The sequence below is a fragment of the Phasianus colchicus genome, chromosome 6, assembly GCF_987193195.1.
Source record: "Phasianus colchicus chromosome 6, bPhaCol1.hap1.1, whole genome shotgun sequence".
NCBI classification, from domain to species: Eukaryota; Metazoa; Chordata; class Aves; order Galliformes; family Phasianidae; genus Phasianus; species Phasianus colchicus.
The window spans coordinates 1,978,303-2,004,200 of NC_143441.1; the positions used below are offsets into that span (position 1 = coordinate 1,978,303).

A 25,898-nucleotide genomic window follows, 5' to 3' on the forward strand; every position below is an offset into this window, starting at 1 on the left:
CTCCACGGTGACCAAAACACAGTGGTATTGAGAGTTGAGGTCTGTGGCCTGAGATTTGTCCCACTTTTGAAAGAGGAGGAAAGACAGGGTTGCAGAAGGCCCCTTTCTCAGAGATGGCTTCCTTGCATCTTTTTACTCAAGCAATGAAAGAGAATGGTTAATTAATGGAAGAAAGTCTACCTGACTTGATTTCAGAACAATCTGTTTGCATATGCAGAGTGAGGGAATGTGTACTCACATCTTGCAGTTCCAACTACTGTGTTTACTTTGGTGAAAATAATGTCTCAGGAAATACCTACATTGCTCTAAAACTAATGCCTCCTATTTATTTCCATGGAAATTACAACAGATACAAAAATCATAATAATACTACCTGGTAGAGAAAATTCTCAACTACAAAACACTGTTTTTTCAACATAGTCCCATTCATATACATTTTTGCCAGTGATGAGCAAGAGCCTGCATGTGTTTGCAAAAATCTGCACCAGAGGAGGTGACCCAATATATTACAGCTGCTACAACCATATAGTTGCTAGGAAAATCTTGCCCATGCAGTCCATCTTTCACTGTGCTGATATCCTCTGTTTGGTCTCAATAAGCATTCAGCAAGCATTGGTGAGTGTCAGTGGGTGGCATTTTTTCCATGTGGGAGAATTCAATTCCAGACTTTTGCTTCGTATGCACTTCCATGTTAGATTCCATTTTGTCAGACTGCCCCTCTGCTGCACAGAACAAAATGTAATGGAATATTGGCAGGATTGCTCTACACCTACTTCCATAGCACCAACATCTTCCTCTTGTATGATGGACCAACAATAGAAGGAGACATTACTTTCAGAGTAGCCCTCGTACTTCTTCCAGGATTTGGTTCCAATGTCTCTGCTTCCTGTTTGCAAACAGACATTCCCATATCAAATGAATTGCAAATCTTTGATAAGTTATGAAAAGTTCTATTACTGTAAAGAGAGGTAGCATACAAATGCAATGTGTAGCAAGGGTCTTAAAGACAAAGGATTCTCACCTTGTGTTTGTGTCTACTTTTTCCTTACTTGAGGATCTTGCTTTACCAAAAAAAAAAAAAAAAAAAAAAGACAGAGGAAGTATCATTATCATGCTTGGACAGATTATTATATATATAAAATAATACATATAATATAATATATATATATATTGCAATTAAAATTTTACTGATTTTATGAAAAAAACAAAGTCTTTGTCATCTCCATAATTCTAAGAATAACGTAATGATTTAATTCCTTGGAAACATCTTTTAATTTTCATCTGTTCATTTCCTCCATCTTACTTTATTTTATGAGAAAAATAGACCTTTCAGAAATATTCCAAAAAATGAAGTAATACAGAACAAATGACTGAGTTTTTGGAACGTAGCAATGTATTAGTTTGGGAATCTTTGAAGTAGATAAGCGATAGACAAATGTTTCACTCTAGCTTCAGCCCAGAGAAGTGTAGTTTTACAGCAGCTCCATTGTTATGTTTTTCCTTTAATTCATTCATGATTATTCCACTTATAGGCTTTAAAAAAAAAAAATTGAATCCACTAAGCACCTAGAAAAATACTAAGCTACACGTGCAAGCTTCTATTTGCATTCACAAACTTACACTAATTTACTTCAGTTAAAAATGTAGCCTTCAATCCACTGTCCAAATAATATATGGAATAACCAAGAAGTCCAAGTGTATCCCAAAATCCTTAAATCTGTTTTTTTTTTTTTTTCTTTTCTTTTTAAGATCCAGTCAGTCAGTAGCCTCTGTGCTTCCAAGCTTTTAGTTTGTCTTGTCTGGGTGGATGGTTGCTGACAAGTTGTGAGGTGTGTTGCATGTTCTCTTCTTAAATATTTTCCATGTTTTTTGGTGTGTGCTGTGTATTCATTTTGTCCAAGTAAAAAATTGCGTGGAACACTGAGGTATTGCAATCTATTTAAGGCTACACTGGTTGTAGGGATTTCTTACTCATACTGTGTGTTTGAGGTGAGAATCTTTTTATCCTAAATGAAAGAATAATCTTGATTCCAGTATTTTGCTCTTCATAGTTACACGTTTCCCACTGTCAATTCAACATCTAGTAGAAAGCCACAAGTTTTGAGGAAACTAGAAACTTGCCTAAAAATAATTGAGACTGGGCTGCTGTTCCTTTAAAGTCCAGATAATTCTGTGGCACTGAGCTTAAAAAAAATGCATAAATACAGCTGATGTACTGGGAATTAAAGAGAAAAAGCATGAAACAATTCTCACTGTTGGTCATTACAAACGATTATGTTTGTGTTGGTGATTTTTTTTTTTACATCTTTGCCAGTTAGCTTTCAAAACCGAACATGTCTAATGGGTATATTTGAGGGAGAAATATACCCATTGACTTTAAGATACAGAGGAGAACAGGTCCATAGAAAAGTAATGATGGAAACATGGCCAGTAGAAGAAAAGAAATTTGTAAGAGAAAGGTGCAGAGCCCTTTGCTTTCTTTTTCTTTTTCTGGCTGGGAGAGCATCACTTCCATATTTTCTGAGCACCACAGCTTTTTCCATTCCAAGGCCAAAAAGTACTATTGCAGCAAATCGCTCTATTTTCCTTTGTAGCATTAGCCACAAACTTCCCAGAATTTAGCCTTGATCAAAACCGTATGTGGGGAAGAGGGCAAAATGAGCTACACAGCAAAAAAATCAGCTGTTTCCTCTTGGCAATATGTGTGAGCTTCATGCAATTGCCATGTACCAGTGGCAGCAACAAAGCCCTGGCAAGGGAACTGCTGAGGCAGTGAGACAGGCAAGGTGAGGGATGCTTGGCTGAGGCTTGTCCTTTCTTCTGTATGCCTGTACATTGGTCTGTATACTTTCTGTTAACAAACTGAATGCATATATTATGTCAATACATGCATAAAAGCATTCTGTCCACAGATGGTGAATGTTGTCCAACTCAACTCAAACAGGCAGTGAACTGGAGTAAATATGCATAAGTCTAACAAAGGTTATTCCAGATACTAAATGTATGAAATGTTTGGAAGAGTAAATAGACTGGGGCTTTTCAGGTTTGAACACAGAGATGATGTGAGGATGCACTTCTGTGGATTAATGCTTGTTGAAGAGAAAATGCATGTAGGATCCCTTTCTCATTTATCTACATAGTTGAACATTTATGTATAAAACCAGAAATCTTGTAGTGAAATTATAATGCGTCAACTTCAAGCCAAAGTGAACAATGTCTTTTTTTTTTTTTCTTTCCCCCCAAAACTTATCGTAGTATTCACATAACTCATTGCTGCAGGACGTGGTGAAGTACAAACGTGAATGAGGTTTTTTTAATTACCTAACAAGTCCATGAAATACAGATCTATTAGTGACTACAAAATGCCATGTATCAAAATGCTATCTATCGGTGCTCCCTAAAATGCTAGTAAGATATTATAGTCTCAAATATGTTGTAGCATGTATTTTTCCCCCGAACTTTGACCATTTGTGCTTTTGAAACATTGGTTTTAGATGGACTTTTTAGCTGAGCCACTAAACCAAATCTCTTGTGCCAGGATGTCAGGGAATAACTCCATTTCCTATCATTTCTACTAGGGATAATTGATTCTCCTACTTCTATGAATATAAAGTTTATAATGACCTTTCAGGTTTTTCCTTTCAGCATATCTGTTGAGTTTCCTTTATTGCAAAGCAGTACTGGGGCATTTGATTTTAAGTGATTGAATCAAACCTATCAATCATCAAGGCTTGTAAGTACCTTGTTCAAAGGAGATTTTGTTAAATAAGAGTGTGCTAGCAACTTGCTTTCATTGGAAAGCTTCATTAATCTTTCTTCATGTTTTCTTTAGTGGCTTGAAAAAATAGAATTAAGGGAGCAGAGGTTTCAGTCTGGGAAAAGCACTGTAAGCTCTTGAATTTGCATTGATGTCACCAAAATGCAGAAATAAAGCTTACCAACCTGAATGACAGATTAGAAAGCTGGCATTACTTTATTGCAGTGCTGGGTGCATGGGAGATCACTCCTTCCCGACACGCACACTCAAGATCAAAAGCACACAGATCTTATACATTTTAACACGTGAATATTCATACAGTGAATATTCATACAGTTTCTATGAAATGCCCACCTATTCCTAGAATTGCTATACATATTATAATCTAGCACTATGCATGCACTGTGTTAATTTGGGGTTCTGGTAAGGGGCCTTTGGTGGTCAGATCCAGGCAGAAGTCTGTGTGTTTCATGTCCCCGTATATGGTCAGAAACCTATTTACAAAAAGTATGATGTTGACTAAGTTTTTATTTGGCTCTTTGACCTTATTATGGCACATATTATCAACCCTGCCAGGGTACAGTTTACATCCTCCTCAAGTCTGGTGGAGTATTGAATCTCTGCTTTTTAGGTTCCAGTTGTCCTTCTTATCTAGGAAATGAAGTTTCCCATGAGAATAGTTATGCTGAGACACTTGAATTAATTGCTGAAAGTCCTGAATTTATTGACAGATATCATTGAGATAACAATGTGCATATAAAGTTTAAAAACAGAGAATAGTATGGACCATCTGATTAGGACTGAGGTATATCTGTCTGGTTGTAGATACGAACTGTATCTTCACTTAGGCCACAACAACTATATTGCATCCTGCTTCCATATCTATCTGAACAAATCCAAAGTGATGACACAAGAAATCTAGCTGAGAGTAATGCTGGCATAATAAGTTTTCTGAATTTGAGGAGAATCTGGGACACCAGGTGAAGGGCATCTTTTGGCACTCACCAGCATGTCCAGCTTTGCTTCTCAAATCTGAGATTGAACAGCACTACTGCTGCACTTGTTGCAGCTTCATGGAGCCCATGCCTGGGAACATACAGAATGTGCAGGTATGGACTCACATATCAATTAGTATGAACAAAATCTATAGTGATGTTACAGCTTCTCTGGCAGCACTGACAGTGTTCAGAGTGAGGAAATGTGGTATGGAGGTGTGTGCAGTGCTAGCAGCTCATGCAAATTAAACTTTCAGACTCTTATTTTACTTGTGAAATAAGAATAAAACTGTTTCACAGTGATTTCCTCAGCCAGGCTTCAGTGGTTTAAAAAGGGCAGATTTACTGCTTTCTTCATCACTTGCAGGGCCACTAGCACCTGCACTCCGTGTACTCCATGGGAGTCAGCAGCTGCTGCTTATATGAGAGAAGGTATGTGGCTGATTGAATCCCTTGTCACATTGATTTATGGAAATCAAAGGTCATTCCTTCTTGACTTGTAAGTGATTTTCTATGGATGAAAAATATAAAAAAAGAAATAATGGATGACCTCTTTATTAATAATGAATAAGGACAGATTTTTTCTTTTAAATAATTCCGTTGAGGAGGGAGAAAACCTTTCTCCCGTAACGACATCCAGAGTGTTAAAATTTAAAAAAAAAATTAAAAAAAAAAAAAAACACCTTGAAAACAAAGCTTTATTCACCACTGATAATATCTTTACAATATAGTGATCTACCTTGTGACTTCTGACTTGGTGATTAAGTTCACTGTCACTCCTAACTGAATTTAGGTCTTTGCTCTGGTTAGTGGTTAAATCCTGCTTAATGCACAAGTAGTTTCCTGCACTACTGTAGTTTCTGTGTTGCCATTTATCCAGCCAACACGCAGCTCTTCATGCTCATTTTAAGCACATTGCTTTTAAAGTAAAATGCTGTATAAAGAAAGAAGAATCTTTTATGTAACAATATGGAAGGCATATCTGAGGTGCTACCACAAGAGACCTATTGCATTTTAATGAGGAGTCATTTCTTTGCCTGGAAGAACTTGCCTATTCAAGCTTTTGATTGAAAAAATTAAGATGAGGGGCTAGCTAAAACTTATTTCCATTTATCTTCCTTACTCTATGTTAAGTATATTTGGAGAAGGTTGTGGTTTTTTTGGTTTTTTTTTTTTGTTTTTTTTTTTTTTTTCTAGCACACTTAATTCACATACAAGAGCAAACCTTGGCTGATTTGCTTTATTCTTTATGACAAATTTTCCTCATGCCTTTCATTCCTTTCAAACATCACTCTTGACTAGAAACATTATTGATTGTGCGGATAAGACTGGGAGACCCACAGGTGTTTACTTTCAGCCCTAATCTACAGCTGTAACACACATCAAATATTGCTTCTATTGAAAAAATAGAAAAAATGCTGCAATAGCGAGGCTACTGGTCACTGAATAATACTGAAACCATGACAATGCCAAGGCTGTTAGCCATCAGGAATTCTCAAAATAACTAGAAAATGGCCCATGGGATACTGGGAGTTAAGTAAGTTGTTTAAAGCTCAAGCTATGTAGTACAGATTTCAGAAATTCAAATTGCAGTCTGCACAACTGCAGTTCTGGTATAAGGTCTGTTTTTCTGCTTTTTCCACTAATAAATCAAACATCATTTTCTTGTCATACACTGGTACATTTTCCACTAGCCTATGCAACTTGTAACTTAGCAGCTGAGCTTGGTTTTGGTGCTGGCAAAGAAATGAGGTAGATACACAGGGAATAATCGTGGGGAATAGAGAAACTATTAAATTTAAAGGAAAGGTCTGATTAACTGTATCAGCATATGCGATTAGTACAGATTTCTTTGCCTTTTTTCAGTGATTAGTCAAAGCTGATAAAAAAAATGCATTCTCTCTAAGGTGCTGATTACAAAGTCCTAGAGATAGCTCTGAGTGTCAGCCTCTGAGATTGCAAATTCAATCTAGGTAGATGAGCTGACTTACAATATATAATAATTGTTACTTTTGGGAACCATTCAAATCATTTTCTCCTTTATTGCTTTCCAAAAATGTTAATCATAACTTTATCATTATTTTATGCCCTTCTGAAATTCTAAGTTCCAGAAAATAAAAACAGAAGTGCAGTACTTTTGTGAAATAAATGGCCATTCTGGTAATTTCTGGCTTCTGTGGAAGAAAACAAGTAGTAGTATTATATTTTCCATAAAAAATAATAAACATACACTTCAAGTTGCAGTGACCTTTTATATTAAGTGAATAAGATGAGAGAAAAAAATAATGTTTTCATGAGAGTGAGAATGGCGTTGACCCGATTGTTGCTGTCTGGAACCCTATTAAATAATTTATGCTTGTGAGAAGCGAGTGGATGCGCTGTGTCACCAAATTGCAGTGGCACATTCATGCTCACTGCACAAGAGTTCAAATGTTGACACAAGGCACCAAACAGGGGAAAGTGGAAGTGGAAAGAAGGGGAAAAAGGAGAAGGGTTAAACTTCGCTCTTTTTTGACAGTGAATGCTTCACAGAATACCTCCACTCCAGAAGGCAACAAACCTGTACAGATGTAGGGATTTGGGAACATTAAGTTGCAGTGCACTTCTTACATTCCCTGTGAACAACAACAACCTTATAAAGACAGCTTTCTTTGAAAGCTCACAGCACATTTGCTACAATTGATGTGATCTGGATAGATTGAGTAGATCTAGGTTTTCAGACCCTTAGATGAAGCAAGCTCACACTTCCAATTTTAGATATAACTGTCATTATGATGTATACATATATTATATACTTCCAGTTATTTCATTTATTTTTGGCTTTTCTCCCATAGTTTTACTATACAGTTAGCAGCCAGCAGTGGCTCTTAAGCAGCCTACAGTAACACCTGTAGCACTGCTGCCCTCCTTGTTGGCCTTCAAACCTTTTATATCAATGAAAAGTTACTATTTTATTTGTCTTGCAGAAGGAATATAGATGGTGGCACAACAAGCCTCGTTTTTTCTTTTGTTTTGTTTTGTCTCGTGTTGCTCAGGATTTTGGTGCGGGACTGGAATGCCAGTCATGCAGATCTTCCATACCCAGGACCTTTGCTCTTCCCAAACGTGGATGCTGTGTTTCAGCAGTGGGTGAAAGCAGAGATTTGCTGTCTCTCTGAGGATATGCTTGAAGAGACATCCTTCTGCAGCAGTCTGTGTTAGGGAGGCATTTGTTCAAAGCATTTTAAAGTATTCACAGATTCGTAGAATGGTTTGGGTTGGAAGGTACCTTTAAGATCATCTAGTTCCAACCCCCCTGCTATAGGCAGGGACACCTCCCACTAGACCACATTGCTCAAAGCCCCATCCAGCCTGGCCTTGAATGCTTCCAGAGAGGGGGCATCCGCATCCTCACTGAGCAGCCTGTTCCGGTGTCTCGTACCCTCACAGTAAAGAATTTCTTCCTAATATCTATCTACCCTCTTCCAGTTTAGAAGCATTTCCCCTTGTCCTGCTGCTACGTTCTAAGAAGTCCCTTCTAAAAAGTCCCTCCCAGCTTTTCCGTAGGCCAGCTTCAAGTACTGGAAAGCTGCTATAGGGTCCCACTGGAGACTTCTCTTCTCTAGGCTAAAGAGCCCCAACTCTCTCTGCCTGTCCTTTCATGAGAGGTGTTTCAGCCCCCTGATAATCTTTGTGGCCCTCCTCTGGACCTGCTCCAACAGCTCCATTTCCTTTTTGTGCTGTGAGTCCCAGAACTAGACACAGTACTCCAGGTGGGGTCTCATGAAAGCAGAGTAGAGGAACAGAATCACCTCCCTCGACCTGCTGGTCACATTTCTCCTGATGGAATCCAGGATATGGCTGGTCTTCTGGGCTGCAAGTGCACATTGCTGGCTCATGTCGAGGCTTTCAACGACCGACACCCTCAAATCCTTCTTCTCGGGGCTGCTCTCAAGCCATTCTCCACCCAGCCTGTATATGAGCTTGGGATTGCCCCCACCCAGGTGCAGGACCTTGCACTTGGCATTGTTGAACTTCATTAGGTTGGCATGGGCCCACCTTTCAAGCCTGTCCCGGACTCTCTGAATGGCATCCCTAACCTCTAGTTTGTCAACTACACCACTCAGCTTGGACTTGTCTACAAACTTGCTATGGGTGCACTTGATCCCACTATCCATGTCACCTACAAATAACACCAGTCCCTATATTGGCACAGAACATTTGCTTACTGGTTACTTCTTTGCAGTTCGTGGTTAGCCTTTAGCAGATACAATTTCATTAAGGCATTTGCCATGATCTGGTATGGCTTTGTAATCATTGACCTTACCAGATAGCCCTGTTTTTCCCTGTGTGGGACAGTTTGAGGAGAGAAAACTGCTCTGTTTTTTGTCCTGGGAAAGTAAGCACATTTGCAGATGTGCAGGCACATTTTAAAATTAAGATCCTAAAGCCCTTAAGTATAGCAATGACTGTGTAAATCAAAGGTAGTCAAGATGTGATGAGATAGGAAATAATAAATGCTGGAAGTAATCTGGTCCACTTCTATGCAAATGTCTGTTTTGGATTTATTAAAGGATTTATGTTGCAGTATTAAAAACTGTGGGGGTAAAATAACTTGATAAGTAGTTCTCCAGAGAAGAGATTTCAGGCCACGTTTGGCAGAGCCATCCTGGTCCATAGGCTACTTCTGAGGAGATCGATGACAGGTAAGTAAGAAAGCAAGTCAGTTTCAATGAATTTAAAATTCCATGATCAGAAAACTAAATCATCATTTAAAAAAAAAATGTTAGAACGTTGTGAATCGATTTAAGTTGAAAATTATTAAGAATTCTGTGCTAACAAGTTTATACAGCAGTAGTGGGTGGTTGAAAAGGTTGGCTTTTTTTCAGGGCTAGACTCTGGCAGTTTTCTCATTTAAAGTAAATCAACGGAATTAATATCTCTGTACAAGTATGAAGTACAGTAGTATAGTACCTTGCTACTAGAATTGTTGAAATCCGGGAGAAATTGACTGATAGTGTGCAAAGAGTTCTTCCTGTACTAACATTTAAGATGTCTGGGTTTTATTCTTGACATTGTGTAACTTTAAGCAAGTCAACTTATTTTAGCAAGCTTTGATTCCTTCCTTATACAACAGAGGTATATGGAGATGATGTGGAACAGGATTGTCTCAAATCAGACTTCCTTCATCATACAGTTCAGGAAACTGTTGTTGTGAATCACTTGTCCCACAAGTGGGAAGAGCTCATAATCTCTCTTACTATTCTTTTATAGAAGATAGTGGTGATTGGCAAATCTTCATGCATTCCTGTAACATTTGAGGCTAAGATAACAAGCTGAATCAACAGAAATGGACTGATGTTTTGTCAAAGCAATATCTAACATGATATTTGCACATTTAGGTTTTCACTGCGTGACGAGTTACCTGCAATGTTTTGTAGAGGCAACAGTAGCCTTGAGGATGAGCACTTCACTGAGAAGGTGGTGAGGTGCTGGAACAGGCTGTCCAGAGATGTTGTAGATGCCTTATCCCTGGAAGTGTTCACGGCCAGGTTGGATGGGGCCCTGTGCAGCCTAATCTAGTGTCTGATTTAGTGATTGGCAAACATGTCCTAGCAACTGATCTTTGAGTTCCCTTTCAACCCAAGACATTCAATGATTCTATGGCTCAGGCAAACAGGGTGATACAGGAGGAAACTCCAAATCCTGCAGTCATTACTACTGCCAGCTATTTTCTAGACTGAATAACCCTGGCAATGGCTTTGGCAACTAACATGGCAGAGATGGCTGTATGGTGTATGTCAGCAGTGCTAGGCTTCACTCCAGTGTTTCTGTGGAAGTTTTCAGTGAAGCTAAGTTAGTCATAAATAAGTAGAACTTACATTGTGCGTCAAACTGCTACCCAGGACTTGAAAGCCCGCATTACCAGGGTACCTCATAACTGAGACATTCAGTGACTGAGAGTTATACTGCTTTTAGACCATGTGTGGTTTCTCCTTCTTCAGTGAGTGCTCCATCACCCCTCACAAAGCCTTGCACAGTGCTCATTACTCTGAGGTCTCAGGTCCCATTGGGCAGGCAGGAGCTTTGGTGAGTATTGATAATTAGTGATAGATTTGTGATATATTTTTCTCACATTCACATCATGCGACTCCCTCATCCACTGCTGTAGGCATAATATCAATCTCTCCACCTTTAGCTTCCACACGAAGGATCACTGATACTGAAAAGATTTATTCTGGCTATGCTTAGGGGTGAGACTGGGTTAAATGTGCTTTTCTATAGCACAGAAGTTTGTAGGGACAGTTTTTCCAGAGGAAGCGTTTCTGTTTATGTTACCTGGAGCAAACTTCAGTTTCAAGGCTGCATTCTAGAGTTCCTGCTGAGGCTGGTGTGCTGTCCTGTCCTGAAATCATTTGCTATCAACTGATCTACTGTGAGAGCTTGAGATTTAACCCTAGATACATTCATGCACAAGTGTGGATTTCACAAGCTACCTTAATTGGAGAGAAAATCAAATGTGATATGGGCAGCCTGTTGCAATGCCTTTTGTTGGCAGCAAAGGGAAAAGGCTGGATTCATTTTCTACAGACCTTTAGCAAAGTACTGTCCTGGGCTGTTGCCCAGAAAACTGGCTATTTTTAAATAAGTCCCCTTTTTGGACCAGAGATTGCCAATTGCGTGACAAGCTGTTTGTTCCTCCCTTCACCATCCCATGCATATGTGGTGTTGATGTCAGTCCCCATAGCTCCATTGCTGTGTAGGCCCAATCCAGCTGTGCTGAGGGAGCATTAACCAAGAGGTGTTAACACAGAATCACACAGAATGACCTGGGTTGGAGGGGACCTCAAGGATCATGTAGTTCCAACCCCCCTGCCTAGCAGGGCCACCAAACATACACCTTTACTAGATCAGGTTGCCCAGAGCCTCGTCCAACCTGGTCTTGAACACCTCCAAGGACGGGGCATCCACAACATCCCTGGGCAGCCTGTTCCAGGACCTAACCACCCTCCTAGTAAAAAACTTCCCCCTAACATCCAACCTAAATCTTCCCTCTTTTAACTTAAAACCATTTCCCCGTGTCCTGCTATTATCAGCCCTTATGAAGAGTTTACTCCCCTCCTGGGAGTAAGTTCCCTTCAGATATTGAAAGGCTGCAATGAGGTCGCCCCGCAACCTTCTCTTCTCCAGGCTGAACAAACCCAACTCCCTCAGCCTGTCCTCATAGGGGAGGTGCTCCAGCCCCCTGATCATCTTCGTGGCCCTCCTCTGGACCCTTTCCAAAATCTCCATGTCTTTTTTGTACTGAGGGCTCCACACCTGAACACAGTACTCCAGATGGGGCCTCACAAGAGCAGAGTAGAGAGGGACAATCACCTCCCTATCCCTGCTGACCACCCCTCTCCTGATGGAGCCCAGGATCCCATTTGCTTTCCGGGCTGCCAGAGCGCACTGCTGGCTCATGTTAAGTTTCTCATCTATCAGGACCCCTAGGTCTTTCTCTGCCGAGCTGCTCTCAAGGACAACTCCCCCCAGCCTGTACAGGTGCCTGGGGTTCTTCCGGCCCAAGTGCAAAACCTTGCACTTTGCCTTATTGAACCACATTAGGTTCACCCGAGCCCAGCTTTCCAGCCTGTCAAGGTCCCTCTGAATGGCCTCCATTCCCTCCACCGTATCGACTGCACCACTCAGCTTGGTGTCATCAGCAAACTTGCTGAGGGTGCACTCCATTCCCTCATCGATGTCATTAATAAAGATGTTAAAGAGCACCGGTCCCAAGACAGACCCTTGAGGGACACCGCTCGTTACCGGCCTCCACCTGGACATAGAGCCATTGACCACCACCCTCTGTCTGCGGCCTTTCAACCAATTGCTTATCCATCTAGTTGTCCACCCGTCAAATCCACTTCCCTCCAGTTTGGAGATGAGGATGTGATGGGGGACCATGTCAAAGGCCTTGCTCAGGTCCAGGTAAATGACATCAGTTGCCTTCCCTTCGTCCACCAATGCCGTCACTCCATCATAGAAGGCCACAAGATTAGTTAAGCATGACCTTCCCCTGGTGAAGCCATGCTGGCTATCTAGGATCACGTGCTCGTTCTTTATGTGATCAAGCATATTGTCCAGGAGGATCTGTTCCATAATCTTCCCAGGCACGGAGGTGAGACTCACCGGCCTGTAGTTACCCGGGTCCTCCCTGCTCCCCTTCTTGTAAATGGGAGTGACGTGACCCTTCCTCCAATCGTCCGGGACCTCACCTGACAGCCACGACTTCTCAAATATGATGGAGAGCGGCTCAGCAACCACCTCAGCCAGCTCCTTCAGGACCCTGGGATGCACGCCATCTGGCCCCATAGACTTATACTCATTCAGTCTAAGGAGGCACTCTCGGACTTGCTCAACCCTTACAGTGGGGAGGGATTTACCTCCTTGGTCCCCACATAGAGGTATGGGGGTGCAAGACTTAGGGACGTGAAAAAGACTAGAATCCTGGCCACCAGTGAAGACCGAGGTGAAGAACTCATTCAGCACCTCAGCTTTCTCTTCATCTGTTGAAGCCATTTCTCCTTTTAAATTTACCAAAGTAGGTACGCCCGTTTTGGCCTGTCTCTTCTGGCCAATGTACCTGTAGAAGGTTTTCTTATTGTTTTTCACGTCCCTGGCCAAGTTCAGTTCTGCCTGCGCCTTGGCTTTCCTGATCCCACGTCTGCAAGTCCGGACGGCATCCCTGTATTCTTCCCAGGTGACACAGCCTTGTTTCCAGAGCTTGTACACCCCTTTCTTCACCCTCAGTTCTCTTAGCAGGTCCTTGCTGAGCCATGCCGGTTTTCTACCTCTCCTGCCCACTTTCTTAATCAGGGGAATGGAGACCTCTTGTGCTGCCAGGAGGGCATCCTTGAAGAGCAGCCAGCTCTCCTCAACGTCCTTATCTTTGAGGGCAGCGCGCCAGGGGATCTTGGCCAGCATTCCATTGAGTAGCTCGAAGTCTGCTCTTCTAAAGTTCAGCGTCCTGGTCCTGCTCTTTACCAGGCCCACATCGCTTGAGATCACAAACTCAACCAGGGCATGATCGCTGGAGCCTAGGCATCCTCCAACCTTGACGCCTTTGATGATCTCCTCAGCGTTGGTGAGCAGCAGGTCCAGCAACGCTTGACCTCTGGTCGGTCTGTCCAATACCTGAACCAGAAAGCTATCATCAATGGATTCCAAGAGCCTTCTGGAGCTCTTGCAGCTCGCCGTGTGGTTTTTCCAACAAATGTCCAGATGGTTGAAGTCCCCCACCAGGACAAGAGCCCGTGAGGCAGACGCCTCACGCATCTGGAGCAAGAAAGCCTCATCAGCAGCCTCCCCTTGGTCAGGTGGCCTGTAGTATACCCCTAATACCAGCTGACCTTTATTAGTCCCATCTCTAATCCTAACCCACAGGCTCTCAACCTGTTCTTGACTGTTTCTCATGGGGAGCTCCTCACAGTTTATCCAATCTCTGACATAGAGAGCAACTCCCCCACCCTTCCTACCTCTCCTATCTCTCCTAAAGAGTCTATAGCCGTCGATGGCAGTATCCCAATTGTGGGAGTCATCCCACCATGTTTCTGTGATAGCAACAATGTCATAACTTTCAGAATGCATCACAGTTTCCAGTTCCTCCTTCTTGTTACTCAGGCTTCGTGCATTAGTATAAAGGCACTTCAGCCGGGCTGTCCGTCTCACCACCTTCATAAGCGATCCAGGATCCTCTAGAACAGCAGCATCCCCAGCATCCCCCTGCCCTACTCCCTCCTTTTGCACTCTGCCATCATTGCCCACAGAGTTTGGTACAATCCCTCGAATGAACCGTTCAACCCCAGTAGCCTTTATTTTGCCCCCTTCCCCCTTCATTCCTAGTTTAAAGACCTGTCAATGAGTCCCGCTAATTCTTCAGCTAATACCCTCTTACCCCTCAGGGACAGGCTGCTTGCATCAGCAGCCATCATGCCAGGTGCAGTGTAGATTGCCCCATGGTCAAAAAAGCCGAAATTCTTGTGTCTGCACCAGCTCTTAAGCCATCTATTTAAGAGTTGGGTTTTTCGGATCCACCCTGTACCTTTTCCCGACACCACGGGCGTAGAAGAAAAGATCACCTGCACCCCAGCTCCTTCTAGTATTCGCCCCATTCCCCTGAAATCTTTCTTGATGGACCTCAGGCTTTCCTTGCCAACTTCCTCGCTGCCAGCCTGAATTATTAAAAGTGGGTAGTAGTCTGAAGGCTGAATCAACCTAGAAATTTTCTTTGAAATGTCCCTGACCCGTGCCCCAGGAAGGCAGCACACTTCTCTGCGGGTGGGGTCGGGCCGGCATATAGGGCCTTCTGTTCCTTGCAGAAGGGAGTCACCCTTCTGTCCTTACGTGTAGAAGCAGTCTTGAGGCTTTGGGGTGACCGCTTCATCTGAGGCAACCTCGTGGGTGAATCTGTCTCCACACTCTCGCTAGTCTCCCCCTCAAGTTCCAGGGCCTCAAACCGGTTTCGCAGAGGCACCTGTGGAGCCGGGGATGGTCGGGATGGGGGATGCCCCTTCCGCCGAGCAGGCACCCGTTTCCACTCCTCCTCCCTTCTCAAATTGCTGCTGGGGGGAAGAGAGGACAGGGGGCTCGCTGCAGTGCTGCCAGCTGTCTGGTTCCCCTTTACCACCTGTTTGTGAGGTGACAGGGGCTGACATGCTCCATTAGGAGCCTCGGCTGTGTGCTGAGAACTTGAGGCTGAGAGGGACTGACACCACCAGTCAATCTCCCTCTCACACTCTTTTATAGTCCTCAGCCTCTCCACTTCCTCCTTCAGGTCAACTACGAGGCTGAGCAAGTAGTTCACCTGGTCGCAGCGAACACAATCACTGCCTCCCTCACCCAGCACTGCAAGGGCCAGGCTCTGGCACTCAGTACAACCAGAGACCTGCACACCAGCATCTCGGGTTGGGGGCTCAGTCTGAGTTTCCTCAGACATTTTGGCAGCAGCCTTCCTATAAGGCATGTGCAGGACCTCAGTCTGGGTCTCTGCAGTCTTCTTGGTTGCTGCCTCCCGTTTCTGAGAGATCGGGACCCTTGCCTGGGCCTCCTCAGTATTTCTGGCAGCAGTCTTTTGCCGGGGAGCACCCATGTCGAAGCAGAATACTTACCAGAGCTGAAACAGGAAGTCAAGAGGTGCGCGAGCCCTGCTTCCTCCTGACCGTCTCTGGTGGGCAGCGACTAGTCGCTGCCCTCCTTGTGCCCGTTTAAATCTCCCGCCGTAGGCGGGGAACGCCCACACGCTGCGTCAGCGGCTGCGTCAGCTGCTCCCGTGAGAGCTGCCGGGCTTCTCCTTTACCCGGGGGCTCCCTGCTTGAAGGAACCGCCCGAGATCCCCCTTGACCACGCGGTCAGTCGCTGCTGATCGGTCCGGGACGGCTCCGAGTCAGGCGACTTCGGCGATCAGAAAGGCAAACCTTGTGATATAGGGATGCTCAGTGCTCATTTTACCCTCAGCCAGGTGCTCTGGCATCATTGTTCCTAACCCTCTTGGTTGCTTCTGCTCTGCATGTTTTGGGAGCAGGATATCCTTGCTCCCTAAGACTCAAGCCACCTTCTACTGCTTTTGAGATAACTCTTCCTGAGATTTTCCTTTTTTGTTTCTGTGCTGCTCCTGCCTTCTCCATACTTCATCTCTGAGTCATAGAGAGCCCTCCGCACACAGAGTAACTTTTGCAGGTTGAGTCCAAGTTGCGTCAATGAAAGCACTGAGGCAATTTTCCCAAGTAATAAATGTACCTCATGTTGTGAGAAAAATGCTCAAGATCAAAAATTTCTAATCAGACAAAGATCTCTGTGAAGAGCCGTTTATTCATTATTGCAATAACAGGTGCACACCCCCTGCTGACAAGGGAGAAATTGCACAGCTAGTCAGTGAAATCCATCCCGTTATATACCCTGTGTCCAACACAGGTAAACGCTCTTTTGGCACTCATTGGTTGAGCGAGTCTCAGGCTCACAATCTTCCAGATGCTGTTGCTACAATACATTTCCATACAATGTTTGTTACCAATCCATTAGTATGCTCTGTACTTTTTATGGTGATAGGAGAACAACAGACTCAAGAATTAGCACACTCATTCTGTCCTGTACCAGACTCTCCCCTACCCAATATAATACCTTACCTAGTGCCTGTGCCAGTTTTACCTGGGTTGGAATGCTCCAGTCTCAACTTTACTCTGTTCAGCAGCTTTCTTTGTGAAAGGCAAATCCTATCCTATGCTACATACAGAAATACTGGAAATTTCCACTGCAAAAACACAATCTACCTCTCACAATGTGATGCAGAAATCAGATTAGAATGGTGCCTAAGTTGTGTTTTCATAAATACAAGAAGAAAATCTTATCCCACCCCACAATCTTCCCCTCTGGTTATAAAGTATTTCTGTTAAGTTTATATTTCAAGACAGAAGAAAAAAGTTTTTTGGGCCTCCTGATTCCATTTCATCACTCGTATCCTTTCAATCCCAACGAGCTTTGATGTATTTAGTTGAAATAAGAAATCTTCATATTTTTAATTTTAATCCAACTTCTGGCATCCAAGGATCAAATTCAGCAACAAATCTTATTTAGTTGCTTGGTTTAACTTGCTGTGGAAATGGTACAGTATTTGCTGTTAGTATTAGCTGAGTTAGATCCCTGAAAGTGCCACAGGTGTGTAGCAGGGTAAAAAATGTCAATAAACTGCTAAAACACCTCCAGCAGAAAACTTATATCAGATAACTGTCCCTTCTGTCTTACTTAATTTCTTCCACGTTAAAACTCATCTATTGTAAAGTGGATCTTTGTGCCATGACAAGGACTGAAGGAAATACTTCTTTTCCTACCTATGCAGAAGGGTTTCAGAGCCTCAGCTGTGCCTTGCATCCCTGCATGTCGGATCAGACTGAGCTGCTTGTGGGAAAAGGCAGAGTGTAAGACAGAGGTTGCACACTGGTGCAGGCTAGCAGCAGGGCTGTGGAAGGACTGAGTCACATCTCTGCATTCTCTGCCTCTCAGCCAAAAGTACCTCCCACCCCCTGTCTGTAACACTAATACAGATAAGTTTTTCTGATCCCTCTGTGGAAAAGCAGTGTAGTCTCAGAAGAAATGTGATGTACATCACTTAGACATTTCTTAAGAGTGCTTTTATTTACAAGGCATGGCTTACAAAATGGAGGGTAATTTTGCTGAAAGGAATCTTTTGCACTGCAGTGCGGCACAGAGTCTCCCTGGCACCTCCCCATCCCCATCCCTTGCTCACTCTGCCCCAGGCCCCAGCTCTGGCTGCAAGACACTCACTCCATCATGGGCCCCTTTCCTCCCTGCTCCCACACTCTGTAAACTGGTCTCCTCCTCTAAGGCATGAGAAGAGAGAGCCGGATCGAGTTCCTTCCACTTTTCTGAGAAGCTAGTTAAGTTTAGGTGTATATAATGCAAGCAAAGAAAACACTTAATGATCATGGGGGAAAGCCTGTTCATACATGATAGGAAGGCAGAAGGAAAGGGAGGAGGGATGAGTTTGGAGCAGACTAAGGATTTTTTGACTATTTTTATCTTCTCGTGTCTATATTTAAAAATGACTCAGTATGTAGTATAAGTCCCATGAGAAATTTCATAGGTTAGCAAAACTTTGAGCTTGCATAACATCACTTTTTCAATATGTGTAATGAGAAACCGGAGGAGCAGAAAGGTTAAATGCTGTGATTATTAAAGGAATTGCCATAATTGAGAAGCCCAAGTAAAACAGATGTAATTGTGTAAAACTCCTCTGGAATGTGGCTGTAGGTGAAAGAGAAAGTCTGACTCTGCATCTTATGATGCTGAAGGCAAGGATTGGCTCACAAAGGGAGCAGGGAGGGCTTTACCATGTGCCAGATGCTTCTGCATTGGATCTCCAGTTTGCAAAGCGCCTTGTCCATGGGGACTAAGCAGACTGGGGCATATAGGTGTCAGTGAGACCACAATAGTTTGTATGTGGGCTGTCAAAAACACCATAACCTATACCACAGCCCTGGATAAGATGAGCAGCCTTCTCTTGATCTACCTGTCCTGACCACCAAATATGCTTTCCCACTGAAATCCTGACTGATAGTGGCTCCCAATCTGCATGGAATAGAGAAGCAACCTGCTTCTCCCTCCCACAGATGTAGACACAGTAACTGCAGAAATGTTTTGTTAAGGAGAAAAAGAAAAAAAAAAAAAAGAAAGCAAAAAAAAGGATAGTCAGGGCTATCAAAATTGCAGTGGGGAATGGATGCAGTATAGAATTCAAAGAGCTTTTGGTTCATCAGCATGCAAACATGCTGTGACAACTCATTAAACAAATATTTTTCTCCATGTGAAAAAGATGAAAATGCAAGTGCTTATTTAAAACAAAGGCTGAAGCTGAAATTACTTTCTGTGGCTGACTGCCTGGGCATGTGAGCTGTACTTTCAGAAATCAATGCCTGTTCACTCAGGAGCAGGGAAATCTAATGCACTATAAAAAATAAATGGATAATCACACTGTGTTTGTACATCATGACAAGGACCTGGGACTTCTTGAGACTACTGCAGCATAAATAATAACAGGGGTGAGAATGAAAGAGCAAGTAACTTGCTGTGAGTGAGGTTTGTTCTAACTAGGACTTTTAATGGAGCTATGTGAATAATTTATCTTTAATATATATTAATATCTATATCTATTAGATACATTAGATATCTATTAATATCTAATATATTAATATCTATTTTTGAACGTATATGTTTCCCAAACGTACTGTATCTTTTTATTGCTTGTCTGCAAGAGGTTGCTATATTTCAAGTATTTAGTTACCCCAAAATTATATGCAATGTTTCTAGACATGGTTTTACTTGAATTCCATTGTAAATTATACTCAGCCACTGCTTCATAACCTGAAGCCATGATACTTGAATCCTGGGCTCTAGTTATTGTGTAAAGAAGCACACGGATACTTCTGTGGCATTGTAGCAAATCAGAGGGAACACTGAAGGTAGGTAGAGATACCAAGATCTGTTTTGCATAATTAAACCTGAAAATAATACTGGCAAGTTGACTAAATAGCTCAAGAAAAAGATGAAATTGGAACCGACTTCTGAAACTGAAAGTATTATGAGGATTATCTTGATGTGATAGTTCTGAGCAGAGAATACATTTAAATGGAGATTTTGTTTTTCTTGAAATTGGATTTTATCGACATATTCTGTTCTGATTTATTTGTTTCTATTGATCTTATGTGGATGAATTTTAATCTACATATTACTGATTTATAATGCTTTATCTGTCAAGTCTTATTGAAATTCATAGCTTTAGGTATAAGAATTAATTTTGGCTTGTTCATTTGGCAAAACATTTCCATCTCCTTCCCATATTTCAAACTGGATAAATATCAAAATATCAGTATTTTCTGGGAAATATAGGTGTGCCATTTCTGACCTTCCAAGAGTTAGAACGATTATGCAAGGCTCCCAGCATATTTTGAAGTTCAATACAAATTATTGTGGTATGTATGTGTACATATATATGTTCAAGGATTTTGTTATGGAACTACAAATAGTAAAGAAAAGATTCCCCCTGTGTCAAAAATATTACTGTAGACCCTTTTAAAGCTCTTATTTTATTACTGTAACTATAACTTAGAAAATTATTGCAACTGTGGATTAATTATTTTCTTGGCATTAGGACCAGTGCTGTATAGATTGGCACTTTCTGGAACACTGTTCAGTGTTCATGCATTTACATACACATAGATGCATATGCTCATATATATACAAATATCTAGCCAGCTTTGAATACATGTAAGGTGTAAATTAGAAGGTATTGCTTAACCAGGCTTCCAAGAGCTAGAGCAAGCATGTTCAAAACAGGGCTAGAGGATTTTATTAATAAGATCATGCTATACTATTTCTCCATCCAACCCACAAAGTGCTTTTCTATGTTTTTATTGTAGACTTCAGATCTACTGAGTAGAATGACTATATATATTTACATTCAGACGTGATATTATCTGCATCGTACGTACTTATAAATTAATGGGTTTAGCCTCTCAGAGAAGTCAAACATATGTTCAACAGCAACTCAAGATTTTAATCATAGAATCATAGAATTGCTCAAGTTGGAAAAGACCTTCAAGATCATCAAGTCCAACTGCAACCAAACCATACTACCCTAACTCTAACAACCCTCTGCTAAATCATGTCCCTGAACACCACATCCAAAGGGTTTTTAAATGCATTCAGGGACGGTCACTCAACCACCTCCCTGGGGAGCCTATTCCAGTGCTTAACAACCTTTTCTGTAAAGAAGTGTTTCCTGATATCCAACCTAAACTTACCCTGCCACAGCTTGAGGCCATTTCCCCTCATCCTGTCACCATTGAGAAGTGACCAGCTCCGCTCACACTGCAATCACCTTTCAGATACTGAAAGAGAGCAATAAGGTCTCCCCTCAGCCTCCTTTTTTCCCAGACTAAACAGCCCCAGTTCCTTCAGTCTCTCTTCATAGGCCATATTCCCATGCCCTTCACAAGTCTTGTTGCCTTTCTTTGGAGCTGCTCCAGCACCTCCACATCCTTTCTGTACAGAGGTGCCCAAAACTGAATTTCAGTATTTTAGTACTAAAAAGAAAGGAAACCTTCCCCAAAAATGTAATGCCTGATAAGATGCTAAATTAAAAAAAAAAAAAAAAAAAAAAAAAAAGATTTAACAATTTCATAAAAGCAGAATCTTATAGGAAATATGGTATTGACCACAAGTATTTGAAAATCATTACTGAAAATGAGACAAAGCTTTAGTTTTGATTTGTAAGAAGTTTTTAGTATGTGAACGGTAATAGTAAATGTGATCTAAATAATGTAACATAAGTAGTTGTATCCTGTTTTGTGGAGATCATTCAGCAAGAAAATGCATTTGTTATTACTTTGTTACTAAAGAAGAATGTTCTATTTACAGATATGCCTGCTGAATCAGGTATTTTCAGATTGTTTGGGATTGCTGCATTAATTATAAAGCTTGAAACCAAAATGTATTCTCATGTATTTCCATGAAGGAGACAGATTAAAAAAATGTCACCTCAGAGAAAAATATAAAAGACAAAAACAACTGATATGATAACTGCACTCAAAATTTTCAATCCTACCAAATGTCAGTTACCAAACTGACTAACTGACATGGACCTAGCCCTCTGAAGGAAAGGTTCCTCCTGATAGATGGACTTCTGAGTTTGTGCAATGATGAATATATGTAACCCAAACAAGGCAGTATCTTGTATGCATCCCTGTATTACAGCTGCAGATGAACTAGAACATCATAGAGAGCTATGTAGAACACAGAAGGGTTTTTCTAAATCTTTGTTGTAAGTATGATGTTTCTTACGTTTGCAGCCATAAAGTACAGTTAAGGCCTTCATCACAATGAATGCCTCCATTGGTTAATGAGGGACATAATTTAGGGAATTTTTATTGTCATGCTCTATTTAATTAAAAAAATAATAATTATACAGAGAGTGAAACAAGATTCTTCACTCAGCCAGAGCTGTTGAACCACTTAGCAAGAGCATACTTAGCCCCCAGGAAAGTACTCACATACACTCAGTTAAGATAATGAGGTTACTCAAGTGTTAGACTTATGTTAAAGATATACATGTGCTTTCAAGTTGACTACAGGCCATAGTAATGAAAGAAACAGAATTTCAGGGTTACTGTAACAACATGAAGTAAATTGTGCACAATTTTGAGGAGTGCCTAAATACTTCCCCCAGATCTCTTAGCCTAATGTTTCTGGCTTTTGACTGGCTGTTGGCCTCCCCTTGCAGGGGTTAAGGCTCTGGCAACAGACCATTGACATATCATAGGGCCATTTTTCATGCTCTGTGGTAATACCATCCAATCATATCACTGGGTTGGTGCTGACGCATTTACAGAGGGGACAGAAAATGCAAATGTAGGATCATCGTGGGTGTCCAGAGGGATGGTGAAAAAAAAACAATCTTTTAAGTCAATAGTGGGACAGGCGCCATGAACAAGCACAGTCACAGCATTGCCTGTGTCTAAAATTCCTGAGAAGTCAAATCTCTGTGTGGGGGTCCCCGTTGATCCAAACCTTGCAGCCCTCCTTTCCACGGCCACAACTGGCACCTGAAAATACATCAGTTGAGCAATACAAGTACCTGCCAGTACTTCACGTGGGGGCATGGGTGTCCAGACCATAATTTTAACCTATCCAGTACCATCAGCATCTATAAGTCTGAGTAATGCAGAAAGACCTTGTACTGTGGCTGATGAACATCCCAAAAGGAAAGAACTCAATCCGTTTCCCAACAGACCATTTACTCCTGTAGCCACTGCTCACACTGTTGTGGAATCAAGGGTTACTGGTTCAGAGGTGGCCAGGTCAACTGCTATGGGTCTTGGTGTATAACTGGGGGATGGTGGAATCGATTGTGGTGTTGAGATCTGCACTTGGGCTACTTGTGTCATCAAGTTCCGACCCCTGCCACGTGCCTGGAACCCCGTTTCCCTGCTTGAAATTGCTGTCTTCGCTAATGCAAGAACGCCATTGTTTTGCATTATTTTGTCCTTTACAACACCTCAAACAGACTCCCAGTCCCGGGGACCCAGGGGCCTTTTTATTAGTACAATCTTGGCTTAAATGACCTGGCAGAAGCAGAGTGGCAGGTGGTGGGGGTGAGGCAGAGGGTGGCAATGTCATGGTGAGCAGCAGCAGTGCAGCAAGAGATGAGGGACTGCAAGCGTGGAGCTCTGGGCACCTCACAGCAGTGGGGGTGGTGCTCTCCAGGGACCATGATTTTTCTTCTCCCCGTCTGGGGGAGGGATTGGAGTTGTGAATCAGATCTGGGCAGGAGCTGCTTCCCACACTGAGGGACAGCAAGGGGGGCCAGCAAACTGTCTGACCTGCCTCACCATTTATTTAAGGAACAGAGGCGCCTCAGACTCTGCCGAACTCTGCTGAACCTGCATGTTTCTTTAAAGTCTCAAATAACAGTTCTCCACGACCCTAGAAGACCTTGCACTACAGTATCTACTCTACCTCAGTACTAGAGGTGAGTAGCAGAGTCCCAGGGTTTCAACCCCACTCGGTCCCATTCTTTTTGTTTCTTGGACATATCACTGCCCATAGTTCCTCACTGCTCACCTCTGTGCAGCAGAGATGATGATGCGGTGTGGCTGGTCTTGCTTCCTTGCAGCAGACCTGATGCTCCTTCCTTTCAGCAGTCTTGAGGTCAGTGGGGCTTGCCACTGGTCAGCTGAACACCCATCAACCTGTCAGATCCCTGTTTGGGTGCCAGTTGTTGCCTGCTTGCAACATGACACAGGGCTCCTCTATGAAAGATTCTATTTTCCCAAGCAAGGCTTTTATATTCTAACACACATATTCAGTACTTTTCCACTTAACAATTCATTGGCTAAAAAGCATAACAAATTGTCATAACAACAGCAAGCTTATCTTTTGCCTAGCTGCAAAATATCCCATTTATTCTGTCCCTCTTTCTCTTTCCCAGAGCCTCATTATCAGCAAGTTGGTATTCAATGAGGTCAAGCTGACCTCTCCATCCCCCACACCTTCCAACCCCCATGCTATGGACAGGGACACTTTCCAGTACATCAGGTTGCCCAAAGCCCCATTCAAACTTGAACACTTCCAGGCGGGGAGCCAGGCGGGAACCCACAGCCTTTCTGTGCAACCTGTTCCACTGTCTAACCACATTCTTTGGCTCAAAATTGAGCTTAACACTTTTCGTAGAGTCATATGATCATAGCATCATTAAGGTTGGAGAAGACCTCTAAGATCATCTAGTTCAGACATCCATCTACCAGCAAAATTTCCCATTATATCCTGTCCCTAAATACCACATCTGCACACTTCTTGAGCATCTCCAGGAACAGTGATTCCACCTGGGCAGTCTGATCCAGAACCCAATTCTATTGGAAAAAAATTTCCTAATATCCATCTTGAAAATCCTCTGGCAGAGCTTGAGACCTTTCTCTCTCATCCTATCATTAGTTACCTGGGAGAAGAGGCCAACCCCTTTCAGGTAAAGAGGGAAAAGGTTTCCCCTGAGCCTCCTCCAGACCAAGTGATCCCAGTTCCCTCAGCTGCTCCTCATAAGACTTGTGTTTCAGACCAGCTTTACTGCCCTTCTCTGAACACACTCCAGAGCCTCAATGTCTTTCTTGTAGTTGGGGGTCCAGAAAGAGAACTTTTATCATACAAGTCCTCTCTGTCCTTGACGGGCACCAACTGGTAGCCCTTTCCCGTGCGTTGAAAAGGCTGCTTTTAGCTCCAGAGAAAATCCAGACAACTGATGCCAAGAGTGCCACACAGACAGCAAATTTATAGTACTCAAGCAGAGACTTGCAAGATATTTTCCTATATTAATTCACTGTGTTTTGTGATGAGAATCCAACTTTTATTTAGTTCTCTACAATTAAGCTGGAAGCTTTCCTGGCTTCACCAGTGTTCAAAAACATTAATTTTGGGGGGTGAATGCAAGAAGCTTTCAAAATCCTATTTCCTAAGGCAAAATTACAGAGCGCATGAGCCTTGGAGCCAGGAACACTTCGGTTTTAGCAGCTCTGGCAGCAAATAGTGACCCACAGGTTCTGAGATTGGAGATGTGTCTGCAGAGCAGTTGCATGCATGAGCTTGAGGCCAAGGGGTTCCAGGGCCTGCAGATCACTGGCTTCTGACAGATCTTCCAAGAACCCTAACACAGCCAGAAGTCTTGGATCTGGTAAAAGTCCAGTAAAATGAAATGTTTGTTCAAGCACTTCATTTCAAAAGCATTTTTTGTTGATGTTTTTTTTTCTTTCTTTTTTTTTTCACAGAAACTTTGTTTCCTTGTATGATTTCTGACCTACACCACCAAAAATCCCATTTATACCTCAATTTATTATAAATTCTTGGAGCCCATATCAAAAGCCTTTATGGATGAAGCTCCCATTTGCTTTGAGCAGAATCTGCGCTGTATAATTGAATATATAACCAAAATTTAATTACTTAGTCCAAATCTGAGCAATTTATGCTTATCAGTACTTTTTGGTTATTAGAATTCATACATGGATTTTCATCCAGCTGAGCATGAGGCAGCCAGGCCAGATGTTTTCAGACCTACCCCTGTTTGAAGA

General features: G+C 42.4%; 1 long non-coding RNA gene across 1 annotated transcript; it reads right to left on the reverse strand.

Annotated features, from left to right (window-relative positions):
- Positions 1-248: 248 nt before the first annotated feature.
- Positions 249-23,971, reverse strand: LOC149917354 (uncharacterized). Its single transcript, XR_016467418.1, has 3 exons — positions 23,905-23,971; positions 1,022-1,061; positions 249-886 (listed from the first exon to the last, which is right to left on the reverse strand). It is a non-coding gene; the product is annotated as an uncharacterized LOC149917354 (long non-coding RNA).
- Between the last annotated feature and the right edge of the window lie 1,927 nt (positions 23,972-25,898).